General features: G+C 44.1%; 1 long non-coding RNA gene across 1 annotated transcript; it reads right to left on the bottom strand.

The window, feature by feature from the left end:
- Positions 1–281: 281 nt before the first annotated feature.
- Positions 282–6,177, bottom strand: LOC148224109 (uncharacterized). The gene is made up of 6 exons (XR_015803587.1): positions 5,968–6,177; positions 3,990–4,026; positions 3,567–3,644; positions 3,338–3,437; positions 1,367–1,481; positions 282–817 (listed from the first exon to the last, which is right to left on the bottom strand). It is a non-coding gene; the product is annotated as an uncharacterized LOC148224109 (long non-coding RNA).
- Between the last annotated feature and the right edge of the window lie 3,630 nt (positions 6,178–9,807).

The raw sequence follows: 9,807 nt of genomic DNA, 5'->3' as shown, positions 1-9,807 counted from the left end.
GCAAAAAGAAGTTAATCAACTGGCAATGTTAATACAAAATTCAGAGCACTTAAGGCTAAAGTGAAAAAACTCGACTGGCTGCTCTGTGAAGTTAGGGGAAAAAACAATTATATGAATAATTTATTACTGATTTAATCCCTGCAAGCAGCAATATGCACAAAGCACAAAGTACTGTGATTCAGAAACTGGTAATAGTGCAAAGCACAAACAGAAGAAAAGAGTGAACTTCCTGGTGGGAACATTTTCAACAAAAAAATAATGGATTGAGAAAATATGTCTGAGTTAGCTCAAGCCTATGATTTGGTAGAAAATAAAGGAATCACCTGTATCTTTATTCATAATGCAAAGAAGGTTATCTAATTACAGCTCATTTTTGAGGGGCTGAAGCTTGGAAAACAGGGGAGTGTAAAGGCAGTTAGTACTTTATCAGAAGGATTTCTGACACAGCACTCACTGGTTGATAACCACAAACTTCATGATGTTTTTATGTAAAGCTGCATGAAGTAAAGCATTATGAAGGCCTTTAACTTATTAACCACTCCTACAGACATGCTCAGAGCTGAAAAAAAACACATTCAACAATTTGTTTGGTCGATGTGGTGGCATTAAACTCTCTGGAAATGTACAAAAAGCAATTTTGGAGGTTTAGAGTCAAAACCACCAACCTGGCACTCCATCCTCATTCCCTTCAGTGCCTTTTCCATGCTCTGCATGTTTCTGTTGTCCAGCTGCCTCCTGAGCTGCTCCATGGGGATGCTGCTATCTGTGTTCTGATCTCAAATCACTTCTTCTCCTCTCTTTTTAAGTCAAGTTCAGTCTATGAGAAATTAAAGTCATCTCCTAAATAAATTTAGGATTTTTTTTGTTCTCTTAATGATAATTTAAAATGTAAATAATGTTATAACCACTGACATACACATTTCACAGCTACTAATTTCAACAATATGAATTTAAAGTGTGGCCAAAACAGAATTACCAATGGGCATTTCTGCTAAACATGACTTCTGCTGTTGTTTACTGCTAGAATATTGGATAAGTCTTGCAAAATATGTGTTAAGGGACCAAGGCTCCTTAACAGAGGAATCTAAACTGAGAGGTTAAAGTGGAGGTAGCTCAGCATCTTTATATGATTTGCATAGGTTTCTGTGGCTTTAAATTTATATCAAAGTTAAGTCTTAATTCTGAATGTCCCTCATTGCTATTGGCAAAGGCCCTCGGGCCTTTCACAGCTAATTCAAATTTCTACTTATAAATAATCCTCCAAGTTAATTAGAAGGGGAAACAAAGCAAGGTGCAAGTCTGAACACCAGAAGTAAGGAGAGGCTTGTAGAAAGCAAGTTTTTTCAATGCTATCACTTGTTTTTACCAACAATAGATGAATCTGGTCATTTAGATTTCCAGATTTCTGTCCATGCCTGGTCTGTCTGAGCTTCTGCTGTCTCAGAAAGACCTAGGTGCAACTGCTTCTCAAGATCTTGGACCTAGAAAAAGGCAAATATTCATGAAGAATTATCTCAAAGTATCCTATTTAAACAGTACATTTGATTTCTTCTAGTTTTCTTCTAGGTCCTACTTGAAAGAAGCACAAATGTTTTGGCCCAGCAGTTATTGCCTGGGTGTAATCATAATTGTGTTGTCTTCTTTTAGTGATTAAGCTCAGTTCCATTTCAGAGTTAACTGAGGTTCTGGAGAGTAATTTGGTTTCCACCCTGATACAGAGCTTTTCAGAAGTCCCTTATTTATAAGATAAATGCTGATTGGAATGGTAAAATAACACTTTGGGAGGAAAAATATCTTTTTTCACAGAGGACTATTCCTTCATCATGGCTACATTCAGAAGTCTCCAGAAAAACAGGTTTTGTACCAAGTAGTGTTCACTTTCTCTGCAAGGAGGCAACTTCTGCCTGTGTATGAGATGATGGACCAGTCTACAAGGCTATTAAATACTCTTAGGGGCAAAGCTTAAGATAATGTAATTTATCCTATTATCCAGACAGTTTTTCTGAAGCAATCCTTCATCAAAAGACTTTCCTCTTGTCTCTGGAACATTCCAGATCTCCACACATTTGCTTTCCCTGGCACCAATGCTAACAGGCAAATCCATACACGCCTTGTTTCCATAGATCCTTTTCACTTCTCCTAACTGGGAACAGAGCTGACAAACTGTGGATTCCAGGTGACAGACTCCATGTGGATGCACCAAATTTGGGGTTCTTGCTTGTTTTCTAGGGGAAGTTTGAGGTGGAGAAACTAGAAACTGCAAGAACCATCAAAGGAGAAACAGCCCCAGCCTCCTCATTCTCGGCCTGCCTAACACTTCATGGATGTTTTGTGTCTCCTCTGTATTGAGTGGGTGTGTGGGGTTTCTGTTTTTTTCCCCTTTTCAGTTCACAGTGTGTGCAACCAGTGCTTCATGCAAGCAAAAAGCTCTGAGAAACCAAAAGAATAGGGCAGAGAGTGGAGTGTAGGAGCAGCATAAGCTTTCTCTCAAATTAAGGTTCCTCTTAACATTTCCTACACTCTAATCAAAGCCCAGGCTTAATATTGTGTCTCCACCAGGCTCTGGACGCTGCTTGCAAGCTGCAGGCACTGTCAGCTTCACGAGGCAGTGCTGCCACCTCGCGCTCATTTCTTAGCTGCTCAATCCTCCTCCCGAAAGACAGCACTGGCTACAATTTCATCCCGGCAAATAGTAACTTATTTCACTTGTCAGAAATGTAGTCATTTCTGTGTTCTGTTATTAAGTATCAAGGTATGGATATTTTTTACTTTGAAGAAGTTACTGTATAACTCAAGTGGATGGCGTGGCAAAATTAGGACATCTCAAACATGGACAAAACTCACAGTGAAACCAGCAAGGAAAAGCTGATTTCATCACCAAAATTACTTTCAGGTTTTTTTTATTTTAATGGTGGAACTGGTGTCTCAACAAATTCCACGAGTCCTCTTAAGTGACACTTGAAAAAGTAAGGTGCAGAGAGTATTCCAAAACAGAATTTTTGTGGCAGTAAATAAACCAGGAGATTGCCAGCATGGAAGGGAAAAGCAGCAGAAAGTCATGAGCAAATAAACATCTTAATGGAAGAATTATTGAAAACAAAAACATTGTTTGCTAGCCCCTAGTCACCCCACCCCAAATACCATCATCATCACAAAGGATTTCTCTGTGGAATACACAAAATTGTTTGGATATGCTTTATGAATTTTTTTAAAAAAGGAGAATGGGTACTTCATTTGATGTTGCTGTAGTGTTATTCCTGGAGGGAAGCTGCTCCCTGAGGAGGCCTGCTGTGCCTCTCAAAGCTCACAGATATTACATCTGTCTCAGCCTTCATACCTGCTGTCCTGAAGTGCACCTCTTTCCAACTGCATTTCCACCAGCTTGCTCTGCCAATCAGACTTGAACACACTTCCTGTTGCTCACACACCTCAGTGGTCTAAAGGAGAAAAAGCAAACAACCAAACTAAACCAACAAAATACTCAAGACATGACCTAAATTAAAAAGAGGCTGCTCAAAATAATGCTGGTGAAACTGCCCAAAGACCCAGCAGTGACAAGGACTCACCCACATTTAAGAACCTGCCCCAAATTTCAACTCGGTTCATGCAGCCTCTTCTGCACATCTCCACCTTTCTGAGAGAAACTGGAGAATAAGAGGAGGTTTTGGTTATATAAAACCTTGAGCACAAAAGGAAGCAAACCTGAGCCCATTCACACTGGGTTATTTTATTAGAATTGATCAGGCAATGGATTATTTGCTCCATTCCTGAGGGTGTGGTGTCAGCGTGAGTGAGTCAATAAGTAAAATGCCAATTTGCCATCAATTTTGAAACTCATTGATGACCCTTTTGTGGGAGAAACTTTCAAATATTAGATACACAACATTATATAAAAATCACTAAATTCAAGCACTCCCTTCTGGGGGGAAAAATACAATGACGTAGCAGGGACATGAATTTTCTAATAGCAAATGAATCCTTTGTAATACCTTAATTCCTGGGTATTCCCGTTCATTGGAACAGCACCTGTGAAGAAAAAGATATGTATTTATTTTTTAATCTACTAAGAGTCAACTTGATGTAAAAAATTTAATTCTACCCATCTAATTTTAAAACTGCAGGAGGACTTAAAGGTATTTAAGGGGAGGTGAGTTTATCTCCTTTTCCAAACCTCCTGGTTTGTTTTGTCAAGACAAACCCAGATGCAGACAGCAGAGAAAAACGAAGAGGGAAAAGAAGAGGAAAAGAACAAAGAGAGAAAAGGAGATGAGAAAGAGGAGACGACGAGGAAAGAGACAAGAAGGAGAAGGAAAGAGACAAGAAGGAAAAGGAAAGAGACAAATTTGTTACTCAGCGGCAGTTTTAAATCAGATGATACTGACATGTTTCTTGTTTCGTTTACATGGATTTTTCCTGTGTTCCTCGTCCTCGGGAGCACTTGTGGCCCCACCGCAGCCCAGAGGCGGCTCCGGCAGCACCCGCCATGTCTGGTTAGCTTAAGGCCTTCAGCAAACCTGCCACGGCCGCGCCGTGGGCGCTTTCTGTGGGCACACCGCGGAGAAAAGCGGAGCCTTTGGGCCCCCAGCACCGCCGTGAGGGGCCAGAAAGGCGAGCAGAGGAGAAAATCCCCTCAGGGCTCCCATGGAGCTGCAGGAGCCGCCTTGCCTGCAGCGGGACTGGTCCCGTCGCTTTCCCGCCTTCCCGCCGCGGGCCGTGAGGGGCGGCCGGGCAGCTGCGTGCCCTCAGCGCTCCATGGCACCGCGCTCGCAGCTCCGCAGGGCACTGCTGCTGCCCACACGGCCCGCCCTGAGGACACCCGCCATGCTCCTCTGTCCTGCTCCTCCTCGGGAAGGAGCCATCCCGAGCCCAGCCCCGCCGCCTGCTCCTGCCAGACTCGCCCGCCCGCTCCAGCGGGAATTGCGGCGCCGAGCCCCTCAGCCCCAACATGGCGGCTGCCCCCTCACGGCGGGGCCTCCATTTTGTGGTCGGGCGGCCCAGGTGGTTTCGCGATGCCGTGCTTGAGGCTGCAGGTAGAAATCCTCTCAGGGGCATAGGGGAAGGGCCTGGATCGTTTTCCATGTGATATTTGGCCAGTAAGGTGGCACATTTTGGAGGGGTGACCGTGAACTGACTGAAGGCAGAAGTCGGGGTGAGTGTTCTCCCGCTAAAGAAAGGCCCAGAGGGTCAAAACCAAAATATTCCAAGGCATCTTGCCCTCATTCCAGTTCATTAATAAAAACGGGTATATTTATATTTTTATTTTTACACCAATCTCGCCAGAGAGGACAACATTCTGTGTTCCCTGGTATTTTCAAGTGAGGGAGGGATGCAGAGTCAAGAGGCGATCACAGGAAATTACGGGTCTGACTGTGCCATTTTGGATCTCGATTTCAGGAAAGAACAGAACACACAGGTGTCCATAGGCTGTCCCTCGTTTCAGGTTATTCAAAAGACCACCTTGATACAAGTTTCCAGGAGCAGGTGTATGAAATGGGCCCAAAACAAAATCCTCAGCTGGAGAGATTGAGTCTGAGAAAACTCGAGAAACAGACAGGTATGTTGAGTTATTTAAATGTCTTACTAGTATGAAATTCACATAACCATTCCTCAAGGGTACCACATCCTTTTCACTTACAAGAGAAAAAACCAACCACCTAGTGCTGAAATATAGACAAAAGGAGAAAAGTGGTCATATGTGGACTACTACAGAGAAATAACAACTAACCAACTGCAAACAGACCTCTGGTCTCCATTCTCCTTGCTTCACTGCAATCCCAAGTGGAAAACAGCTCGAGGAAAGGACTTTTATTGCAGCAGTAAAAAGATTTTTCTTATCCACAGGGATAAGAGGCAAATGAGTGTTTAGGTAAATAAAATACCCTACAATATCCTGTAGCTCTACGATATCCTCAAGGGAGATTTTAATGCTCCAACAGTCCCAGGTGTTAACAAAGCATGAGAACTCACCTGGGAGGGGGCCAGCACCTACCCCTGGCAGGCCGTGCTGGCCTTTGTTTCTCTGGGATTTTGGACAGGGCACTGAGGTTTTGCTCTTTACCGTGGGGCTGGGAAAGAAGGGGGGCACTCATCACCCCACTTTCACTCCTGTTTTTTCCGTGCTGCGGGCTGGCAATTCACCTTCCCAAACTCTGCTGAGAGCCACCTGCTCCTTCCTCCAGCCCCTCTGCCTAACTCGGTAGCCTTGGGAACAAGCTCCTCCCTTAGGAGCCGATCATGTGCATGAGGGAGAGCCAATAAACGCCCTATCGAGGGCTTGATTTCTCTCCCAAGTGTCATTCGAAGCCTGGCTTCAGCGGGAAAATTAATATCTTTTCCCAATCGAGATCCTGGCAAGGTGATTTTTCTGCAGAACACCCCCCTGTCTTGGCTGCAGGTGCTTTTTTTTATCCCGTGTTTTCTGGGAGTCCAGGTCTGCAGCACCCAGCAGCCTTTGTCACTCTTGAAACAGAATAACTCTCTTAGGATCAAATTCCTGTGTAACTTTCCTCCTATTTGGGAATACCTCTGAAAAGTTATCGAGATGCAAATATAAACTGCTTGTGTTTAAAATAACACATTTTTTCCAGAGAGAGGACAGCGAGCTGTACAGGGAGGGAATAGAGCTTCAGAGGATGGGATTGGAGTGATTTATGGCAGCCCAGATACCTGGGCCATACCCACCAGCCACTTCAGAGTGGGTTAAAGGCTCTGATAGTGGCTTGGACTGTTCAGTAATCATCTTATTTGGGGTGGGAATGTTGTATTGTTGTGATGTGGTACTGTGATGACTCTTTTGGATTCCTGGTTCCCGATTTGAGCTCTGTTTTCAGCAGAGTAGTGACATCAGATAGATGAAAATTCAGATGCAGAGGGAAAACCTCCACTTCTGAGTTCAAATGCCCTGGAATCACATCCTTCAGTTGTGGCACCACTTGTGCTCTCCTCGGAGGGATGGATCCATTCCTCACCTTGGCTTGTTGCTTTTCAGTTCGCTTTGAGGAACTGAGCAACCCACAGCAATTCTGTGCCAGAGGCAATATGAAATGGAGAATCTCTTTCCTATTCTCCAAAGAAAATGCTTTCCTTTCAGACTTCAAAGACAAGTGCCTTTCCCAACACCAGAAGGATGTGGATTCATTGATTTCACAGGTTACTTCTGTTTTTCAGCTTTGTTCTTTCCTTTCACTGTCAGATTTTTCATTTTTTTACCTCAGGCCTATCCAGACAAACAAGCTTATTCTGTGATTTGGAAGGAAGATGAACTCAAATCCAACTGGGAATCTGAGTGGAGGTTCCCTGTGTAGCCCTAGGAATTTTCCTCTGGAAACACCTTTTGAACATTAGTTGACGATTGCAATTCCTTTGGTACCATGCAGAGCCTCAACATGTTTTCCCTCCTGTTATTTCTTCTTTTAGATACCAGACTGACATTTTCCAGAGCTAAGGAGACAGATATGTTACAGTCAGCCCCAGTTGACTGGAGGTAAGTATAGAAAAGCCATATTTTTTATTTATTTGTTCCTGATTTTTTTATATAATGAACTTCCAGGGGAATTTCTATCCCAGGAGGGAATTATTCATTCCTGAAGGGTTCCTGGGCTGATCCAGGAGAGCTGTGTCTTTTGACACTTGTGTTTTGTTCCATCCTACTGCAGATTTAGGTGAATGGCTTCGGGACTCCTGGGGAGAGGAAGAAGCTGGGCCCACTGGTGCCTGAAGGATGTCCATTATTTAAAATTCCTGACGCTCCTCAGCTTACACAGAGCCCTGTCTGGAAGGAAAAGAGAAGTTCTTCAGGGATAAAACCAGGGACCACGGGAAAAGGAGCACTTCTTTCTCAGCCTTTTCATGCTTCCTGTATGGCCATCAGCAAGTCACTGTCTGTGAAAGGTAGGAGGACCCTCATTATTTCACAAAACTTCTCTTTAGAGACAAACGGTGAATCTGCTTCCTCCCAATTTACAGGATAGAACTAAGCAGCAGTTTAAATCTACTAAGCTTTGTGTTTATTTCTCCTGCCAAAAGGGCAGTAACAAGTGTGTACAAAATGAGCTGAATTTCCTGTCTTTGACTAGATCAGGCACTCTGAACACTCAGGTCAGATGCTGCTTCATTTTTGAAAGTGTAGTAAATGTTAAGGAAATGTTAGCACGTAAATCGATCGGCTTAAACTGTGACAATTTCTGGTTTCAGCAGACGGGGGCAGTATTGCTCCGGTGAACTTCATTTGCAAAAGAAACGTGGAATATTTGAAGGAATTTAGGAAAAGACAGAGCAGTTGCCAGCTGCCTTGATTGATGATAAATACTGGGTTTGATTGGGACCTCTGAAAAGTGAAATCAGTGGTAATTTTTCCTGCTTTAGCAGTGTAGTGCTCGATGGGGGAAAGGGCTCTTGCATGACTTTCCAAATTTATTTTCCTTTACACCAAAACTGTGCAAAACCTCACATACATTGTTCTGTGTGGAAAGCACTTTTCTGAGCCCAGGTATTTTTTCATTGCATCCCATCAAGGAGTATCTCAGCTCTGTCCTGAGAGACACTCCTGTGTGGAATAAGGCATCCCTGTTGGGGTGATGGATCAAACCCTTTTCCTTAGCTGGTTGTGAGTCTCCAATACGTGGGAGCGCCTGAATGTGACGTTTTTAGAGCTGGATTAGCAGGATGAAAAAATAGCAGATCTGGACGTGGTAAGAGGAGAAAGTTCTTTGCATGCAATGGTGACAATTTTGATGGAGGTTTTGACAAAAATTATGTTGGATGCAGCACTTGAAATGAACCACAGTGCTGGAGGAGAAGTAAAAATGTCTTTCAGAAATCTGTTGATAACTTTTAATCATCATATTCAGCAGGCCCCATAAGAAATCCAGCACTCACTGGCCATGTGGTGTCTGCAGACAGGTGTGGTGACAAACGTTTTGAATGGGAAATGGATGTAATCCAGAGAAGTGCCTCGGCCTGTGCACAGGCCTGGTGTGTCCTTACACAGCCTTACCTAGCCCTGCTGGCTGTGGAGAGGAGGAGGCCCGGCCCCAGGAGAGCTCCCAGAGCCTTTGCCCGTCCCTGGAAGGGCTGTGCAGAGCGTGGAAATGAATTGCTCTTTGTGGAGGCTTGGAGTGAGGGTTGTCACACTGAAACATTAGGAGTGTAAAACCTCACAAATCTGATTTGAGGCCGACTACAGGCTGAGTTCTGGATAATAGGAATCCGTGAGCCTGACCAGGATGTGAGGCTAATGAAAACTCAGCCCCTGGGAGGGAAGCTGAGGAGGGAAAGCTCAGTATAAGCAAGGATTGAGGAATCATCTACCATGAAAAATAAAGCGAGGGGCCTCTTTCCTGTATTTGTCTCCATGGCTGTTGGGAATGAAACCTGGAACACATGAGGCAAATAGAAGGCTCTGGGAACCTGCAACATCTTAAAGAGAACGGAATGGGAATGAGGTGGCACAAACAAATGCAAAGATCCCTGGGTTTAGAGTCCCAGCTCCAAAACTTTTCCCCCACACTCATTAAGATTTTGTTAACACAAGGCTCTGAGAGCTTGCAAAACCTAAAGGAGAAATAATGCACATCCCAGGCACGGTGAGGTCAAAAGCTATGGGTGCCTTAGAGACAGAGACACTACTGTGTGTTTCCTCAGCTCTGCCAACAGGAAGGGCAGTGGGCTCTGGTCTCCTCTCCCTATTGCCCCCTTTGGATCCAATTAAAAATCAGGCAAGGTTTTGCACACCTTCAGTGACACATGCTGGGACATACGGTAAGTGATGAGCCAAGTCCCTACGTCTTCGTGCACGTAAGGAAGAGA

This window comes from Sturnus vulgaris, chromosome 4, assembly GCF_052056855.1.
Source record: "Sturnus vulgaris isolate bStuVul1 chromosome 4, bStuVul1.hap1, whole genome shotgun sequence".
In the NCBI taxonomy this organism is placed as follows: Eukaryota; Metazoa; Chordata; class Aves; order Passeriformes; family Sturnidae; genus Sturnus; species Sturnus vulgaris.
This window is presented reverse-complemented; position numbering and strand designations above follow the sequence as displayed.